We start from the raw sequence: 22,055 nt of genomic DNA, 5'->3' as shown, positions 1-22,055 counted from the left end.
GAGTACATACACATATATATATATACATATTTATAGTATATACATATATATATATATATATATATATATATATATATATATATATATATATATATATATATATATATATATATATATATATATATATATATATATATATATATACACACACACCAATATGTATGAATTGTGGAACAAATTACCTTTAATTATTATACATATCATATTATTATTTTCTTTATAACAAATCAAAAAATATATAAAGTTAGGAGAAAATATCATGAAAATGTTTTTTTTTAACTACACTACTTCCGAGGGGGGAAACATCCACAGAAGATAAATATAAAAATAATAATAATGATGATAAAATGACAGAGTTATTATATTGAACGAATATACATCAAAATTCTAAATTACAAAAAACAAAGGCTAGTAAATCCAAATAATATTCAAAAAGTAATTTTATACGAAAAAAAAGTGTTAATTTTATGAAAGAAGAAGACAAAAAAGGTTTAAAAAAAATAATTTTAAACATTTTGTTTAAATAAATGATATTATAATTTAGTTAAATATTGTTAAATCAAAATGTTGTTTAAATTATTTTACATTTTGTTACTTTTATTTTATAAACATTTTGAATGAAATACAATTTGTTATGCAGTGCTCATATTAACCACATGGGGTAATATTACAGGGCTTAGTTTTTTATTTACCGTTTTCCCACATTATAGGAATATTAACCTCCTTTACAAGTTGTCCATCCATCCATTTTCTACTGCTTTTCCCTTTTGGGGTCGCAGGGGGTGCTGCATGTATTATTTATTATTATATTCTTTGAGAATATTAGTACGTTAGTATTATTTATCTGTTTAATTCTTATATATTACACAATGTATCCCATTGTGGGATAAATAATAATTATAATACACTCATTGTATTATAATTACTGTATTTTATTATTTTGAAATACTCTGTAAATAAATATAAATATATAAATGAATACAATTATTGATATTTCCCTTTTTTAAAACATGGGACAGAAAACACTAGAGATTTGTGTCCAGTGTGACTTAGTGGCGACTTTATGGCCTTTGAGCGCACGTCGGCGTGAATGAAGGCGTCTAAAAGTGTCGTCGTGAGTGAGCGCACTTCAAGCTGATTAATGCGTGCTAGACCGAGGCCAGCTAGTAAGTTACTTGTTGTTAGTTTGGACTGAAGAACTTGGACAAGGTCCCAGTCGACCCTTTTTACGGCTCACACTAATTACAAAAGTGCCAAAACAACAAAAAGGATTCGGATTTGTCGACCACGTTTGTTTGCGTGCGGGTTCACTTATTTTATTTACTTTCATTTTATGTACTTGCATTTTCAAACCGCTTAGAACATCGACTTGTCATGTAAACATGAGACAAAATGAAGTGAAATGCTACAATTTTGATGAATTGGTGACTTTTTTGAGGTGAGAGAGTTGCTGAATAAGACTGCAATGCATATCCTGTCCACTAGGTAGCGCCACTACACTCTTTTTGTCGTATGAAAACATCAAGCGAGTTATGTAATCAATGCAATTTATTTTAGTTGTTTGTTACCACACTTTCAGACTCTTAATAATTGGAGCGTCGCAGAAAAGTTGTACTTCCTGCTTAACTTTTGTTTGAGCAAACAGGTCGTACACGTGAAAGATAACTTTTTTTCACGCATACTCTTTAACGCGATTAACTTTTTTAAGGCGAATAAATACATGGTTTTATAACAGCAGTGTCCTTTTGTGTATATCAACGCAACATTCACTTTAAGACGTCACAATATAAGTTCAAGGCTTAATCATACAGAATAATTATAAAACAAAAACGACATTAAAAGTTGTACGATTATGGGAACAATGAGGAAAAAATTTGAAAATTTGCCAAAAAAAAGCAGTAAAAAGTAGTAAAAAAAAAATTTAAAAAATTTGAGGACAAAAAAATATGCCATTTTACGGGATTAAACAGAATAAAAATGGGTTGAGCAAAAAAAAAAAGTTTTGTTTTTTTTAAATATTCAAATTTAAATATGAAAAAATATTATTTTTTAAGAAAAGCGGTAAAATGACAGAAATAAAGTTAGAATATCACAGAGAAAAAACAGCATAAAGTTAAGTGGAAAAAAGGCAGAATTAAAACCGTACTAAAGGAATTTTTATGACAAAATTATTGAAGAATAAAAGTTGCAAACATTTAAAAGGAACAATTATTGCTAACTGCAATCATAATTCATTTGTCAAATAACATACTAATACGTACATAGATAAATACACTAAAAAATATATTACAATGCATTAAATGCCGTTTAAAATATATAACAATACATACACAGATAAGTGCAGTATAACATGTATTATCACACATACTTTGATATATGCAGTATAACATTTATAATTATACATACATAGATAAATACAGTATAAAATGTACAACATTCACTTTAAGACGTCACAATATAAGTTTAAGGCTTAATCATACAAAATAATTGTAAAACAAAGATGACATTAAAAGTTGTACGATTATGGGAACAATGAGGAAAAAATTTGAAAATTTGCCAGAAAAAAAGCAGTAAAAAGTAGTAAAAAAAAAAAAAAAAAATGGAGGACAAAAAAATATGTCATTTTACGGTATTAAACAGAATAAAAATGGGTTGAGCCAAAAGAAAATGTTTTTTTTTTTTTTTAAATTCAAGTTTAAATATGACAAAAGATTATTTTTCAAGAAAAGTTGTAAAATGAATTCAAATAAAGTTTGAATATTACAGAGAAAAAACTGCATAAAGTTAAGTGGAAAAAAGGCAGAATTAAGGAGTTTTGTATGACAAAATTATTAAAGAATAAAAGTTGCAAACATTTAAAAGGAACAATTATTGCTTACTGCAATCATAATACATTTGTCAAATGACATAATAATATGTACATAGATAAATACAGTAACAAAAATATTACAATGCATTAAATGCAGTATAAAATATATAACAATACATACACAGATAAGTGCAGTATAACATGTATTATCACACATACTTTGATATATGCAGTATAAAATGTATAATTATACATACATAGATAAATACAGTATGAAATGTACAATAAACATACATAGATAAATACAGTATAAAATGTACAGCAATACAAACATAGATAAATGCAGTATGAAATATATACAAATAAGTACATAGAAAAATACAGTATAAAAGGTATGATAATACATACATAGATAGTGTCATGTCTGTGTTCATGTTTTTGTTTGGCCATGTGCTGTTTTGTTTTTTGGACACTTCCTTAGTTCCTGGTTTCACTTCCTGGTTTTGTTTGTCACCATAGCAACCATTAGTTTCACCTGTTCCACGTTTGGACTCACACACACCTGTCTCACGTTTTCACAGTCATGTCATGCACCTGTTCACAGTTAGTCACGCACCTGTTTTCACTTTTCATGTCACTATATAGGCTTTTCTGTTTCTGTTGTTCGTCCTGGCGACATCATACATTCATGCCATGTTCACAGTTCCTTGTCACGTAAGTTTTTGTTTGTTTAATGTTCATAGTTCTCCGCCATTGTGCGCGCCTTTTGTTTTCTAGTCAAGTTTTTTACCTCCGCTGTGAGCGCCTTTTGTTTGTACTTTTTTTGAGTTAGAATTAAAAATGTATTTAAATTCACGTCTTGCACGCGCCAATTTTTCATTGCCTTCTGGGAGAACAAACCACGCCATAGACCCAGTCCTGACAGTATGTCGCCAGCATAAAAGTTCTCCCGCAAGAAAATTGGGCGTTTTGGACGAGGCAGCGTGGGAGGTCCTCCACGCCATGGAGAAGGAAACGCTGCGCTACTCCTCCGTGGAGTACAGAGACTCCATTTGGTCCGAGGATGGCGCTGCGTCACCGCAGTCCCGGAAGCGCCGCTCCCGACGAAGGACGTCAGGGAGGGCTTCCACAAGCAGTGGAAAGGACGCATCGTTCCCGCAAGCTCCTCCTCCTCCGGGCGGAAACGAGCTGCAGCCAGCCCGGCTTCCCCAGGACGACGTCACACCGCTGCCAGTGGGTGACGTCATGGATTTTTTTCCCCTGAACTCTTTTTCTTGTCAGCCACATCCAACCAAAGACTCTAAATCCATGATTAAATATTACCAAGACATGTTTTTAGAAATCAGATCCTGTCAATCACAGTCACCCAATTTTCATGCCCCGCCCCCCAGGACTCATGCCACGCCCAAGTCAGAAATTTTTTTTTCACCCACAAAAGCCCAGGTGGGGGGGAACGAAAGACCTTTTGGACAATTTAGAGGGGAGGATTCTGCCCTCCTCCTGAACCCCCTCCGCCCACCCCAAAAGACGGTTCCAGACCGCGGGGAGCGCGTCTGGTATCCGCTCCTTGAGGGGGGGGCTAGGGCTGGGAATTGTTCAGGTGGGGTGGCTCAGCATCGTCACGCCAAGCCACAGCCACCAGCACGACCCCCACCACCAGTCTTTCGACCTGCCAAGCCACAGCCACCAGCACGACCCCCACCACCAGTCTTTCGTCACGCCAAGACACAGCCTCCAGCACGACCCCCACCACCTGTCTTTCGACCTACCAAGCCACAGCCACCAGCACGACCCCCACCACCTGTCTTTCGACCTGCCAAGCCACAGCCACCAGCACGGCCGCCACCACCAGTTTTTCGACCATGCCAAGATCCACCTGCTCCACGCCCAGCTCCACGCCAAGCGCCACCAGTACCTGCTCCACGCCAAGCGCCGCCAGTACCTGCTCCACGCCAAGCGCCGCCAGTGGCTGCCCCACGACGCCAAGCGCCGCCAGTGGCTGCCCCACGACGCCAAGCGCCGCCAGTGGCTGCCCCACGCCGCCAAGTGCCGCCCGTGGCTGCCCCACGCCGCCAAGTGCCGCCCGTGGCTGCCCCACGCCGCCAAGTGCCGCCCGTGGCTGCCCCACGCCGCCAAGTGCCGCCAGTCGCAGCCCCACGCCGCCAAGTGCCGCCAGTCGCAGCCCCACGCCGCCAAGTGCCGCCCGTGGCTGCCCCACGCCGCCAAGTGCCGCCCGTGGCTGCCCCACGCCGCCAAGTGCCGCCCGTGGCTGCCCCACGCCGCCAAGTGCCGCCCGTGGCTGTCCCACGCCAAGACCAAAGCCAAGACCAAGACCCGCCAAGTGACCAAGACCAAGACCCGCCAAGTGACCAAGACCAAGACCCGCCAAGTGACCAAGACCAAGACCCGCCAAGTGACCAAGACCAAGACCCGCCAAGTGACCAAGACCAAGACCCGCCAAGTGACCCAAACCAAGACCAAGTCCAAGCACAGCCACACCAAGACCAAGTCCAAGACCAACTACGCCAAGACCAAGACCAACCACGCCGAGTCCAAGACCAAGACCAACCACGCCAAGTCCAAGACCAAGACCAAGACCCAGACCCTCGCCAAGACCAAGACCAAGACCCATGCCAAGACCAAGACCCTCGTCAAGACCCGCCACGCCAAGCTTCGCCGCCTGACGCACCACGCCAAGCTTCGCCGCCTGACGCACCACGCCAAGCTTCGCCGCCTGCCACGACAACGCGCCCACCTCCTCGTCGGCCAAGGATGTGGCCTTTCCATGGGCGTCCGCCACGCCAGGTGCGCCGACCTCCTCGTCTGCCACGAATGTGGCCATTCCCAGGTCGCCCACCTCGTCAGGTTCAGCGGCGGTCTACCCGCCGCCGCCACCTGACTCTGCCCCGGTGGATTCGGGGACACCTGGTCTGGCGACCCACCGCCATGTCCCCCTCCCCCCCTCCCATGACTCTTGATCCTGTTTTTTGTTTTTGGACATCTGGGATCTGTCCGTAAGGGGGGGGTTCTGTCATGTCTGTGTTCATGTTTTTGTTTGGCCATGTGCTGTTTTGTTTTTTGGACACTTCCTTAGTTCCTGGTTTCACTTCCTGGTTTTGTTTGTCACCATAGCAACCATTAGTTTCACCTGTTCCACGTTTGGACTCACACACACCTGTCTCACGTTTTCACAGTCATGTCATGCACCTGTTCACAGTTAGTCACGCACCTGTTTTCACTTTTCATGTCACTATATAGGCTTTTCTGTTTCTGTTGTTCGTCCTGGCGACATCATACATTCATGCCATGTTCACAGTTCCTTGTCACGTAAGTTTTTGTTTGTTTAATGTTCATAGTTCTCCGCCATTGTGCGCGCCTTTTGTTTTCTAGTCAAGTTTTTTACCTCCGCTGTGAGCGCCTTTTGTTTGTACTTTTTTTGAGTTAGAATTAAAAATGTATTTAAATTCACGTCTTGCACGCGCCAATTTTTCATTGCCTTCTGGGAGAACAAACCACGCCATAGACCCAGTCCTGACAGATAGTATAAATGCAGTATAAAATGACACTATAATACATACATGGATAAATGCAGTTTGTTATGTATAATAATACATACATAGATAAATGCAATATAAAATGTATAATACATAAAACGATACTGCAAATACAGTAAACAAATGTACAATAATACATACATAGAAACATACAGTATAAAATGTATAATAATACATACACAGACAAATACAGTATAAAATGTATAATAATACATAAAAATATACTGTAAATACAGAGTAAAATGTATAATATACATACATAGATAAATACAGCATAAAATGTATAATATACATACATAGATAAATACTGTATAAATGTATAATATACATACATACATAGAAACATACAGTATAACATGTATAATGATACATTCATAGATAAATACAGTCTAAAATGTATAATAATACATACATAGAAAATACAGTATAAAATGTATAATAATACATACATAGAAAATACAGTATAAAATGTATAATAATACATACATAGAAAATACAGTATAAAATGTATAATAATACATATATTTTGATGCAATGAGCAACCCTGCCTCTAATGCACCACAGTGGTTGTTATATGTTATAGTTATGTAATATGTTATAGTTATGTAATAATTGAAATGTTTGATGTTATGGTGTATGTTTTATGTTATATGCTGCATGTTAAATGTTTTATATGAGACATTATAACAAAGTGTCATTCAGGCCCAGCTATGCTTGCTCATTTTCATTTTTAGTCTTGAAGGGGACCAATCGACCTCAGTTCAAAGGTCAAATATCAGGCGTCTGATTGACTCCCTCCCCCCTGCCCTAAACCAGCGTCCTTTAGTGCTGTCAGTGTTTGGATTATTGCAAGAGCTCACATGCATTCCTCTCTTCTTGCCATCAGATGAAGCCAGGAGGATTAACTGACACACACACACACTGACACTGACACACAACACAGAGTCATCCAGACAGAGGGAAGCAAGGCGGCCATGATGGTGTGCAGGTAAGTGAAAAGAGGAAATCAGGATTATTTATGGCACATGTTGATATGAAATGTGCTTCTCAGATGAAATAAGTCATACAGGTTCTCATGTTTGCGAGGCATAACGCTCGTTTACGCAAAAGGTGTTTGTTTTAAATGTTTGCACACTGTCAACAAACAATGTTGACATTTTTGCAGCTCAGAGTTGGAAGTTCATTTTACACACACACAAAAAAATCCCACTTCTCTTTGTTTACGAATTAAATTTAATCATCTTAAATGATATTATCGTATATTACCAATATATTACAAATAACAACTGTATATTGGAAAAAACAACTGTATATTACAAATAATACCAGTAAATTACAATGTTAACTGTAAAATGATAGCAGTGTATTACAATAATAACAGTATATTACAAATAATAATAGTATACCGGTATTAAAAATAATACCAATATATTACAATATTAACTATAAATAATAGCAGTGTATTAATAATAACAGTATATTACAAATGATAACCTTGTATTACAAATAATAACAGTATATCACAAATAACAGAATATTACAAATAATAACTGTATATTACAATAACAACAGTATATTACAAATAATACCAATATATTACAATATTAACTGTAAATAATAGCATTGTATTACAACAATAACAGTATATTACAAATAATAACAGTATATTACAAATAATAATAGTATATTAAAAAAAATACCAATATATTACAATATTAACTATAAATAATAGCAGTGTATTAATAATAACAGTATATTACAAATAATAACAGTACATTACAAATGATAACCTTGTATTACAAATAAAAACAGTATATTACAAATAATAACAGTGTATTACAAATGATAACATTGTATTACAAATAATAACAGTATATTACAAATAACAAAATATTACAAATAACAGTATATTACAAATAATAACTGTATATTACAAAAACAGCAGTATATTACAAATAATACCAATATATTACAATATTAACTGTAAATAATAGCATTGTATTACAATAATAACAGTATATTACAAATAATAACAGTATATTACAAATGATAACCTTGTATTACAAACAATATCAGAATATTACAAATAATATCAGAATATTATAAATAATAACAGTATATTACAAATGATAACCTTGTATTACAAACAATATCAGAATATTACAAATAATATCAGAATATTATAAATAATAACAGTATATTACAAATAATATCCTTATACTACAAATAATAACAGAATATTACAATATTAACAGTATATTACAAATAATAACAGTATATTACAAACAATAATCTTGTATTACAAATAATAACAGTATATTAATAAACACACAGGCAATTTCATCCTTACAAGCCTGTTTCGCAGGTTTCTCCTCGATGAAGAGCAGGGAAACCTGTGAAACAGGGTTGTAGGGATAAAATTGCCTCTGTGTTTTTTCCTGACCTAACGTATATTCCACTCTACTCCAGTATTGAGCACTGTATAACAGATAAACCACAGTAACCTCGACTATATATATATATGTATGTATGTATATACTGTATATATATATATATATATATATATATATATATATATATATATATATATATATATATATATATATATATATATATATATATTGTAATTTCAGCAAAATAATTATAATGTTGTTTTTCTTTAGATTATATATATATATATATATATATATATATATATGTATATATATATATATATATATATATATATATATATATATATTCTAATTTCAGCAAAATAATTATAATGTTGTTTTTCTTTAGATTTATATATATATATATATATATATATATACAGTATATATACATATATATATATATATATATTCTTTTTTTAGCAAAATAATTGTAATGTTGTTTTTCTTTAGATTTATATATATATATATATATATATATATATATATATATATATATATATATATATATATATATATATATATATATATATATATATATATATATATATATATATATATATATATATATATATATATATATATTAGGGATGTCCGATAATGGCTTTTTGCCGATATCCGATATTCCGATATAGTACAACTCTTTAATTACCGATACCGATATCAACCGATACCGATATCAACCGATCTATACAGTCGTGGAATTAACACATTATTATGTCTAATTTGGACAACCAGGTATGGTGAAGATAAGGTACTTTTTAAAAAAAATTACAAAATAAAATAAGATAAATAAATTAAAAACATTTTCTTGAATAAAAAAACAAAGTAAAACAATATAAAAACAGTTACATAGAAACTAGTAATTAATGAAAATGAGTAACATTAACTGTTAAAGGTTAGTACTATTAGTGGACCAGCAGCACGCACAATCATGTGTGCTTACGGACTGTATCCCTGCAGACTGTATTGATATATATTGATATATAATGTAGGAACCAGAATATTAATAACAGAAAGAAACAACCCTTTTGTGTGAATGAGGAGGGAGGTTTTTTGGGTTGGTGCATTAATTGTAAGTGTATCTTGTGTTTTTTATGTTGATTTAATTTAAAAAAAACAAAAAAAACCACAAAAAAAAACCGATACCGATAATAAAAAAACGATACTGATAATTTCCGATATTACATTTTAACGCATTTATCGGCCGATAATATCGGCAGGCCGATATTATCGGACATCCCTAATATATATATATATATATATATATATATATATATATATATATATATATATATATATATATATATATATATATATATATATATATATATATATATATATATATATATATTCTAATTCCAGCAAAATAATTATAATATTGTTTTTCTTTTGATTTTTTGAGGAAAAAATTAAAGAAAAATATAATCTTACTTTAAAAAACATCTTTAACATCATTAAAATAACCTTGATTAAAAAATATAATATTTTTAGCAGGCTGCATTTGTGTGTGACCGACTCATGGGTTGTTTTGCGTGTTTGAATCGCAGGGCCCAGAATATATCTTTTTTTCTATACTTTTTTTCCGGGGTAGAAAATAACGGCGTCTTAGATTTCGGTCAATGCGAGATCATCAAATGACGACATTTCCGACAATATCAGCGTGCGTCATTGTCTTTATAAATGCAGATTTTTATATGGCAGTGGCGACAGTGACAGTGACGCGCCGCCTTGTCTTATCTCGTGTCACCAGAAGTGTCAACACCGTGTGGCCCACGTGCACGGTGACACGCTGACGTGTTCGTGTTCGCCACAAACGGCCCGCTTCACGTGTTTAAAAGCACATAAATGTTGGACTAAAAAGTGTCTTTTACAGGCTGGCAGAGTGTTGGTTGTTTTCAAAGACGCTGGCTGGCAGACAGACAGGAAATTGAGGCCTGACTTGTAATCTCGCATCTTCCTGCCCCCAGTGGACGCTGTAGATTAGATGAGAGTGGCGCTGTAACTCAGTTGGGCACAAGGGGCGGGGCTTGTGTCAGCCAAGCCATAATTCTCAAGACCTGTGTAGCTGCGCACAAAAAAATAAATAAATCATACATCGTCTTGCAAAAACTGAGTAATATGTTTCCATAGAGCCTGTTTATTAAACAACAAACGTCATGCCCTGTTAGCGCCAAGTCATGTCTGGTTTAGTTTATGGGTGTATTTCCTGTGTGTTGGATTTATTTCCTGGTTAGCGCTCTTATTTTGTACCCATTTCCTGTTCTGTAAAAGATTCTGTTCTCCCGTGCCTGCATTCGTGCTTCCAAGCATGATTTTCAGGTCATTAGTGATTAGTAGAGATGTCCGATAATATTGGACTGCCGATAAATGTTTTGAAATGTGATATTATCGGAAATGATCGGTATCCGTTTCAAAAAATAAAATGTATGACTTTTTAAAACGCCGCTGTGTACACGGACGTAGGGAGAAGTACAGAGCGCCAATAAACCTTCAAGGCACTGCCTTTGCGTGCAGGCCCAATCATATAATACCTACGGCTTTTCACACACACAAGTGAATGCAATGCATACTTGTTCAACAGCCATACAGGTCACACTGAGGGTAGCCGTGTAAACAACTTTAACACTGTTACAAATATGCGCCACACTGTGAACCCACACCAAACAAGAATGACAAACACATTTCGGGAGAACATCCGCACCGTAACACAACATTTTAAGATTAAAGATTAAAGTACCAATGATTGTCACACACACACTAGATGTGGTGAAATTTGTCCTCTGCATTTGTCCCATCCCCTTGGGGAGCAGTGGGCAGCAGCGGCGCCGCGCCCGGGAATCATTTTGGTGATTTAACCCCCAACTCCAACCCTTTGTTGCTGAGTGCCAAGCAGGGAGGTTATGGGTCCCATTTTTATAGTCTTTGGTATGACTCGGCTGGGATTTGAACACAAACACAACAGAACAAATACCCAGAACCCCTTGCAGCACGAATTATTCCGGGACGCTACAATATACACCCCCCGCTAGCCCACACCCCCCTCCCCCACCTCAACCCCGCCTCTCTCCCCCAACCCCGCCCACCTCAACCTCCTCATGCTCTCTCAGAGAGAGCATGTCCCAAATTCCAAGCTGCTGTTTTGAGGCATGTTATAAAAAATAATGCACTTTGTGACTTCAAGAATAAATATGGCAGTGCCATGTTGGCATTCTTTTCCATAACTTCAGTTAATTTATTTTGGAAAACCTTGTTACATTGTTTAATGCATCCAGCGGGGCTTCACAACAAAATTAGGCATTTTTATGTGTTAAATTCCACGACTGTATATATCAGTATCGGTTGATATCGGAATCGGTAATTAAGAGTTGGACAATATCGGAATATCGGATATCGGCAAAAAAGCCATTATCGGACATCTCTAGTGATTAGGCTTTTCATCTGCTGCTAATTATTACCTGAGGGCCTTATAGCCAGTATCACGTCTTTGTTGGTGTGGGATCATTGTTGGAGTTACGGACGTTACCTGGGCCTCAATACCTTTTTGAATGTAAGCTTAGCTTTACGTGGACAGCTTCCACAGTGTGCCTTTTTGCGGGCATTCTCTTGCTGCACTCTGTGTTGTTTATCTTTTCGAACATCAAATACTTTTCGCTGCCTTTGGGGTTCACAACTATCGCGACACCGACTGATCGTAACAGAATGATCCCACCTACAACGAGTGACCTCGCGGAGAGGCACGGATGAGTGGTATTGGTAGATGCAAACAGAAGACCGGCTTAACCCACTGGAGGAATCAGAGCACATGGTGGGGGTCCCAGAAGGACGACTGGAGCCGAAGAATCCTGTTTGGCCCAGTGCCACGGCCACACCTCTGCCCCTTGCACGTCGACGTAGGCGAAAGTCGACCTCATCCAGACGTGCAGACGCCATTACTTCCTCCTTCGTGCCGAAGCAAGGTGCGGCAGCTCTCCCCTCCATGAGAGATCCAATACGGTAATCCCATCCAACAATTCTCATCCTGGGCATGCGTGGCCGTGTAGTCACGTGACAAAGTGCTACATACAGACGAGCTTACTCTGGCCAGAGCAGCACACACGGTGGTAAAGGCTGCCTGCATGAACATTCCTTATCTGACTAATGCACCGAGCCAGCCCAAGCCAAGCAGCCACATCTTATCTAAAGCTCTTTTTTTCTGGCCAAGGCTCCAGCCGGGCGATCACATAGTAACCAAGCGCCTGAACCCACCCCGCAGCCTCATAATGCCCAAGCTCCGCTTACTCTGGCATACCAGCATTCCAGGGGTCAAGCTCCGCCCCCAAGACCCGTTCCTGCTCCTTGCACGATTAGAGCTCTGGCGCCACCTGTTCCTGTTCCCGCTCCGTGGTATCTTCCTGGTCCTGTTCTCACTCCATGGCAGATTCCTGTTCCTGTTCCCGCTCCATGGCAGGTTCTTGTTTCTGTTTCGGATACACGGCAACTTCCTGTTCTGGTTCCACGAGAGCACTGTAGGGAATCTGCAAGGGAGGGACTAACAACCCTCTTCCAAGCCTCCCTCCACCCACCCTTGGCATCTTCTCCAGCTGAGGCCGTGGTTCAACGTCTCCTTCCTCCAGCCAGAGAGAGCGTCTGGTATCTGCTTTACTGAGGAGGGGATGAACAGGAGGGGGCTAGTACTAGCAGCCATGCGACTGTGAATGCACAGCTCCCTCCAACGAGGGCGCTACCTGCCTCTTCACCGTCAGCTCCACCTTAAGCTTCGCTTCCTGTGTGTCCACTGCTGACGCCACCCTTAGCTCTGCCTCCAGTGGGTCTGCTGCTGACGCCACCTTCAGCTCAGCCTCCAGTGGGTCTGCTGCTGACGCCGCTGACGCCACCTTCAGCTCAGCCTCCAGTGGGTCTACTGCTGATGCCACCTTCAGCCCCGCCTCCAGTGTGCCAGACGCCACCTTCAGCTGCGCTTCCAGTGGGTCCACCGCAAACGCCACCTCCTGCTCTGCATCCAGCTCTGCAGCAGCGCCCGTCTGGCGTCCGCATTTCTCCTCCTCGCCAGCATTTGCTGTTGCATGGACCCCCCCACCCGTGCAATCAGCCACGACACCCAGGACCTGGGTTCGGATCTCCGCAGCTGCTGGAGCTACGTTCCTGCTCACGTCCGCCTCCTCATCTGCCATGTATCTGCCTATATAGGGACGCTGGCTTCGGGGACACATAGCCTGGCAACCCGCTGCTAACTCCTGCCTCCACCCTCCCGTGACTTGGGACCTGTTCTTCTTTAGTTTCTGGGACGTCTACAATCCGTCCCTTAAGGGAGGAGGGGGGTACTGTCATGACCTGTTAGCACCAGCACATGTATTGTTTGGTTTTTGGGTTTATTTCCTTTGTTTTGGGTTTATTTCCAGGTTAGCACTCTTATTTTCTTCCCACTTCCTGTTCTGTAGGTGTTGGCTTGCAGTACCTTCACCTGTGCGTCCAATCCCGATTCTCACCACCTACAGTTGATTAGCTGATCTGCTGCTAATTATTACCTGAGGGCCTCATGAGCCAATCTCACATCTTAGTCAGTGTGGGATCATTGTGGGAGTTACGGACGTTGCCTTTGTCACGGATGTTTCGGCGTCACTACCTTTTTGAACGTGATATCATTTTGCCTGTAGCTTTACGTGCAGAGCGTCCTTGTGCCTTTTCGTGGGCATTCCATTGCTGCACTCTGTTTTATTTATCTTTGTGGACTGTGGAAGGACTCCTTCCTCCGGGTTCTTCGAACCACCAAGGAGAGACATGACGGCTTGACAGTTTTGTGACTTTGTTTATTTTTCAATAAACTCAGCTTTCGTCGGGTCGCTTTTCAGCACTCGCCTCTTCTGCCTGTCTCGCTCTTCCGGTCGCTTTTCAGCCTTCCTCGTCTCTGGTGACGGTCGCGCTCTTTGGGTTGCTTTTCAGCTTGCCGCTTGCGTCTCCGTCTCCGTCTCGCTCTCGCTTCCGCTCGTGCTCGGGTTCGGGTTCGGGTTCTCTCTTCGCCACTCGCTCCAACTTCTCCAACTTCTCCAGCCACCTCCTTTCCGGCTGCTGCCCTTTTATACAGTGACAGGTGATGAGACAACTGCGCCCAGGTGGGCCATCTACGCACCTGTCGCCCATCTCGGAGCCGGCCCCGGCGTGCCCCGCCTCGCTGCAGGTCCGCCAGCCACGCCTCCTCACATGGACTTTAAATACTTTTTGCCTGCACGCTCACTTCTGCCTCTGCACTTTGGGGTTTGCAACTACCGACTGATCGTAACGGTTTGCTGTTGAATTTGCGTCTTTTCATTATTTTGTAAGGGAGAACATAATAACACAAAGCTGGACGAGCCTGCCCTGTGTGTGCATCAAAAACCGAGGCTTTGCTACACATCCTAACGTAAAGCTATCCGTCTGTCAGCTGCAGATGTGAGAGTTGTAAGTTCGATCATGTTGTTTTTTTGTCTGCAAATATGCTGACCTCTCCAATCTGGAGCTTCCGGCATGAGAGACAAGCGTGCTAGGCAGGCCCGGCCCTAACCAATCTGGCGCCCTAGGCAAGATTTTAGGTGGCGCCCCCCCACATCGGCCGTGAAGTGTATATACTCACAAAAAACCGAATAGCTTTGTCTTTGACCTTTTTTTTTACTTAAAGAAAGCAAATCAGAATAGTTAACAAGATAAAAAAAAAAAAAAAAAAAAAATGAATATCTAACAATCAATTTATTGTCATCATTACAGTGAAATGCTGAATAGCAGAATGCAAATTAACAGTATAAAATATTATATGAGAATGTTATGTTATGATTATCTTTAACCGAATCACAGCAGTGCTCAAATTAAAAAACAGCATTCCCTCTCATGTAATATTGCTTAATTAACATTAATGATGTGCACTTTAACAACTAGACTTACAACTATACCTAATATATAAAGGGGTGGAAAAGTGACTATTACCTGCAGGGCAAACATTAGCTAACCAGAAGGCAATAACAATGTAAACAAAAAACACCTGCTTAAAAGATCTAATACAAATGTCTCTGAGGAATGTAAGGTGGGAGTACTGTAATTACCTAACGTTACATTATTATTTTCTATAACAATTTAGCCCCCTCCACAATGTTAACCCGACGTTAAAACAGAACTAGCTATTTATTGATTAGCAATTGCCGAATCATGTAACATTAGCTTAATGCTAAAAAGCCAGTTTACTATTACATTCTGTAACAGACAAATAATTTCATGTAGGCTAATGTTAACTACCTGCTACCTCTGTCTTTTTCTCGTTTCTCCTCCTCTTCTTTTGTCTTTTTTCTTCCCTGGGCACCTGACAGTTTTGGCCGTTTTGACATCTTGTGTTGTTTTTTTGATGAGGTGACGTCCAAAAAGAGTCATGATACGGGAAGGGAGGTGGGGGCGTAATGTTGTAACAAATAATATTTATATTAAATAGGCTTTACTTTGCATTTTAATTAACGTGGGATTATGTTTTGTATTTAGAAATAATAGTACCAACTTTTTTTTTTCTTTTTTTTTTTCTCCAACATTTGTGGCACTGGCGTGGCGCCCCCTGATGGACGGCGCCCTTAGCATTTGCCTATACGGCCTATGCCACGGGCCGGCCCTGGTGCTAGGCACCGAGCTAAACGCCCAAGCTGACAACTCGATATCCAGCACTAGCTCTAAAAGTACTATGTTCTGAGGCTTTTTTTTTTAACAATAAAGTATACAGTGATGTAGAGTAGGCTTTGCTACACATCATAAAATAAAGGCTATCCATCACTTTTACACAATTGTGGGAGTAGGTTGTGTTTTGCCTAGCATGACGTCACTATTAAACTGTGACTATTCACTATTAAACTACTACTACTGACTACTGTGACTACTTCATATACGATGGGGAGTTTGTAGTTATGCGACACTTTCGATGTGTACCTTTCCAAACATTTTGGACATGCACCGTGAGTCAGCATGGTGTCCACACATCCATAATCCCATCTGTTGGACCCTCATTGGTCATTGTGCCCCCCTCCCTCCATGCTGCACATGCTCCTTGCAGACATTTCCTGGAGGAGGAGAGGAACGGAGCGAGGGAGGGAGGGAGGGATGAGAGAGTTGAGTGGATATGACGGGGCGAGCAAAGCAAGCAAGCGATGTGAGGAGAGGGAGGAGGTTTGGTGATGTCCAACAGAGTGGACCTGGCAGGACCACTTCGTCCTACAAGAATCCTTTTTGCCGATGCTGTGACGCCTGTTGATGCCTCACTGTAAGTCCCATTGAGGACCACACACACACGCACAAGAAGATGCTGCGTTGTTGTTGTTGTTGCTGCTGTGTTTGGGCCGTGACCTCACTTCCTGTGTGTGGCGCTGAGATGAGGACACGGTGACAGTGGCGTCCAGCATGCAGGGACGCTTCTCGCCGCAGGCAGACGGGATTATATAAGAGGCGAGCGTGCCAGCATTGCACACAGGCTCGTCTTGTGTAGTTGTTGTGGTGTTGTGTAGTTGTTGTTGTGATGCGACGCAAGCGTTTTAGCAAGTCGAGCTCTGCCAACAAACGCGGCGTTTTCCTCCTGAACTCAGCAGGTATGTGACGGATGCATTTACTGTACGCTCGTGTTGTTCATGCTTCACATATTTGAGTCATATGATTCAAAAAAACTTTATTTTAAGAACAAATATTCTGCTTGAGCACTTTTAGCTAAAAGTATTTTACAGATGGTGCATGTGATATATTGTTTTTTGTTAAATGAAATATTAAAAATATTTGATGGAATTGACCTTGAAGTTAGATTATATTAGATCAATGATAAATGCACTGATAAAGAGTTGGGTTTTTTTGGTGTTTTTTGAAATTATTTTTTCACTTACTTGAACATAAAGACTATTCATAGTAGGGGTCTGAATCTTTGGTCACCTGACGATTAGATCAGGTTCTTGGAGTGACGATTCGATTTAGAATCGATTCTCGGTTCATACCGATTTTTGCTATCTATTATTTGGTGTGACATTATACCAAATAATATAATAATACAGGCCAGAAAAGCTTCTTCTGGTTGCATAGAGACCACCTAGAAACATCTTTTAAAAAATGTATTCCTATTGAAGAAAAAAATCTATATATTCAAAACTATATATATACGTGTGTGTGTGTGTGTGTTTGTGTGTGTGTGTGTGTGTGTGTGTGTGTGTGTGTGTGTGTGTGTGTGTGTGTGTGTGTGTGTGTGTGTGTGTGTGTGTGTGTATATATGTGTGTATAAAACAATTACATATTTTTCCAATATTTTTTTTAATCTATATTTGAATATTTTGATTTGATTTGGAATCGGGATTGTCAGCTTCAAACACCGATGACATCTATCAAACAGACAAGAAGCAAGGAATTAAACAGACACAGGATTCAATTTGGCTCAATGAGGAGAAACGTCTGGGCTGTCCTTTTTGAACAGTCTTCCACCACGCTCTGACGAAAGGTTGCACGCCTCCTCTTTTATTTGGACTTTCCCTGATTACATGGCAACAGCTGTTTCTAAGGGGAGAGGGGGTCGTAAACAGCCGTCGCCCTTGGTCACAAAAAAACAGTTCAAAGAAAAGATGCCTGGAGCTTGCGTCAGGTCCTGCTTCCTCTCCGCTTTGTAGATCTCGGGTCAAGACAAGATCTTCCTGTGGATTACAATAGATCAAAGAAACCGATGCCTTCATGTCGCTTCCCATCGTACTCAGTGGAGTTTTTACAAGCCTTTTGCTTGGTAAGATCAAAGACAGCTTTTGTCTGCTCGCCGGGAACTCATGGCAACACAAAGTTTTGTGATAACTTAGATACAATTATTCTGACAGGGATGAATAAGAATTGCTATTAGGATGTGAATGCATTTTTTTGTGCACACCTAATGTATAGATTTCACTTGGTGTGTCTGGATACAACTGGGTGTGTGTGTATAAATATATATATATATATATATATATATATATATATATATATATATATATATATATATATATATACACATACACACACATATATATATATATATATATATATATATATATATATATATATATATATATATATATATATATACACATACACACACATATATATATATATATATATATATATATATATATATATATATATATATATATATATATATATATATATATATATATATATATATATACACATACACACACATATATATATATATATATATATATATATATATATATATATATATATATATATATATATATATATATATATATATATATATATATATATATATGTGTGTGTCTATATATCCATCCATCCATTTTCTACCGCTTGTGCCTCTCGGGGTTGCGGGGGTGCTGGAGGCTGTGTTTATATATGTACAAATAAATAAATAAAAATGTTAATCAATTTTTGAATAGTATGAATGGATTTGGAATCGGGATGAAAAAGAATCGCTATTAGGATGTGATTTGATTTTTTTGTGCACCCCTAATTTATAGATTTTACTTGGTGTGTCTGGATACAACCTTTTCTTAGTTGCTGTACAATACCAATATTAGAGCCTTGAGTATTGGCCGATACAAATACTGATCCGATACGATATCAGCAAGAAATCATACATACTTTTATTGTTTTGTAGTGTGGATAGTTACTGTCTGGAGTGGACTTATGCTGTCTTTAGGTTGACGCAGTAAGGTGAATGATGCGGACACGTTTGTTACTGGCTACTTTTTAATACGCTTCTGCCTTGGAGACTTTGTGTGCGTATGTAATTTTGTTAGGACCTGTCACGCCAGGTCATTCCTTGTTTGGTCTTGTTTAGTTTTGTGGCTGTTTTTCTTGTCTTTTGAGTTTATTTCCTGTCTTATTTTGGCTAGACTTCCTGTTGTGTATGGGTTGGCTTGCAGTGCCTTCACTCATGCTCCCAAGCACAATTCTCATCACCTGCAGGGGATTAGCATTTATGTGTTTCACCTGCTGCTAATTACCACCTGAGGACTTTAAAAACCAGTGTCAGGTTTTAGTTGGTGTGGGATCATTGTATATCGGAGTTACGGACACGGTTAGTGGTATTTAAGAGCTTTTGTATTATTAATAACGTTGTGAGCTCGCTTTTAGGCTCATTTTTCCAAACACAAATTTCCCTGTGTTTTTCTGTGCAATTCCCTGCTGCACTCTGTTTGGACTTGTACTTTTTCGTTCACATCTTTCCTGTGCTTTCAGGTATATATGAGTAGTTCGTCTCCTACCATGTTTACTTTCATGACGACCTCCCTTAAAGTTTAGTAATCAATCTGAAATATCAAGCAGCTAAAATGCTCCAAACCTGGATAATGGTGGAGAGAGTATTTAGCCTTTTTCCCATCATGCATTGCAGGGGATTTCAATTGGTATAATTTTGAATTATGGGTTGTGCTTGGACATTTTTATAACATCCACAAAGTGACTGTTTTTGGGCAGCAGCTACTTTTTTGACTGGGTACATTCTCAAAATTCAAATAGTTATTGATGAGATATATTTATAAACTTAGTACTACTTTGCTTTGCCACAAAAAGCTAAGATGTGGATGTTTTGCTCAGCTAGCTTAGTATTTATTGACCTACATTGAATTTTTTTACCATCTTTCATTGACAAAAACACAAAATTAGATTAACGATTTTTTTCCCTATTAAAACTTCAATTTGTGGGCTAAAAAAGACGTGTTTTTTATTTTTGCAATACCGCGATACTCCTCTGGGGGCAGCGCACACATCTTAGGGTTGTTGGATGAGCGGAAATGTTAAAAACGCTTACCTAAAAACAAATGTTTAGCTGATGCCTGGGTCATTTTTGGAGTAAGTAAGTAGTAATGTTTTTCACCCGTTTTGGACCCCGACTTAAACAAGTTGAAAAACCCATTCGGGTGTCACCATTTAGTGGTCAATTGTACGGAATATGTACTTCACTGTGCAACCTACTAATAAAAGTATCAATCAATCAATCAATTCAGGTAATCTGTTGCAGTACCACTATCTTCCTTCGTGACCAGATTGTTATATTGCTGCAAAATCACGTTTGTAAGGAAGCGTTTTTCCTGCCACTAAAAAAAAAATACCCCAAGGATAATTATGATAAAAAGTTGAAATTATTTGATCAAGCCGAAATTATGAGATAGTCATAATAAAATGAAATCGAAATTATAAATAAATAAATAATTATGAAATAGTTATGAGATAAACAGCTCTTTTAAATCTCATAATTATGATTTTTTTTAATCTCATAGTAAAGATAGATAAAAAGTCATAATTCTGAGATAAAGGATTTTTTGTCTCATAATGATGACTTATCTCATAATAAAAATAGATCAAAAGTCATAGTTATGATATAACGACTGATTTGAAGAAAGTCAAAATTATGAGATAAAAACTTTGTTTTTAATTAGTTTTAAAAAGAAATCTCGTATTTATACATTTACATCTCATAAAAACGACTATCTCATATGACTCTGTATTTCATAATTTCGACTTTCTTCAGATAAAATCGTTTTACCTCATAAATATGACTTTTTATCGGAAGGAATTAAAAAAATTATGAAATAAAGTCATAAAAATGAGATTTAAAAAAAAAATTATCTCACATTTAATACCTTTTTAAATCATGAGATAAAAACTCATAAATGAGATCAAAATGATTTAAAAAATTTGAGAATTTTATGTTATAATTTGGACTTTTATCCCACAATTTTGACTTTTTTATCTCACAATTTAGACTTTTGACCTCATAAATATGACTATCTTATACTTCCGTCCATAATTTTTGAATTTTTACCACATATTTATGACTTTTTATCTCATGATTATCGCTAAGCATTGGGAAATTTTGGGTTTTCTGTAGTGGTAGAAACCGGTTTCCATACATTTGTTTAGCAGTAAAACAACGAGATACAGAACAGCAACAGCAACAAACAGAATCTACTTCCCCCTAGTGACCCGGAGGGTGAGGGAAAATAAAACAAATTAGTCTAGTTTTACTGGGAAGACATGTTATGTCGGGTAAATAAAGTATGGTGTTTTCGTAAAAATATATGATTTAGTGGCATTTGAATGATGTTTTTAGGCAAAAAAACCCCACTTTCATATGCATGATGTAACCCAATGAGCATGTTTTTCCATGTTCTGGTAAAGTCATATTGAGCTGCTGCAGAAATGTTGAGTGAGGACTACGTCATTGCATGACATCATTGAGGATGTTCTAGTCCAGTGCTAATTTAAAGCAGCTCTGCC

The 22,055-nt window shown here is 38.3% G+C and overlaps 1 protein-coding gene across 2 annotated transcripts in view; it reads left to right on the top strand.

The window, feature by feature from the left end:
- trim2a (tripartite motif containing 2a) overlaps positions 1-22,055 on the top strand; it is a 51,059-nt gene that overhangs the window by 5,411 nt on the left and 23,593 nt on the right. Inside the window, exon 3 of one of the 2 annotated variants that reach the window (XM_062026612.1) lies at positions 7,250-7,351. The gene's annotated coding sequence lies outside the window, so the exon portion shown is untranslated. Of the gene's footprint in view, positions 1-7,249; positions 7,352-16,915; positions 17,062-22,055 lie in introns of those variants that run through there. The other variant, XM_062026613.1, reaches the window with a different exon arrangement.

Source organism: Entelurus aequoreus, linkage group LG18 (assembly GCF_033978785.1).
Source record: "Entelurus aequoreus isolate RoL-2023_Sb linkage group LG18, RoL_Eaeq_v1.1, whole genome shotgun sequence".
NCBI classification, from domain to species: Eukaryota; Metazoa; Chordata; class Actinopteri; order Syngnathiformes; family Syngnathidae; genus Entelurus; species Entelurus aequoreus.
The sequence above is the reverse complement of the archived record's forward strand: the minus strand, read 5'-3'. Positions and strand labels throughout refer to the sequence as shown.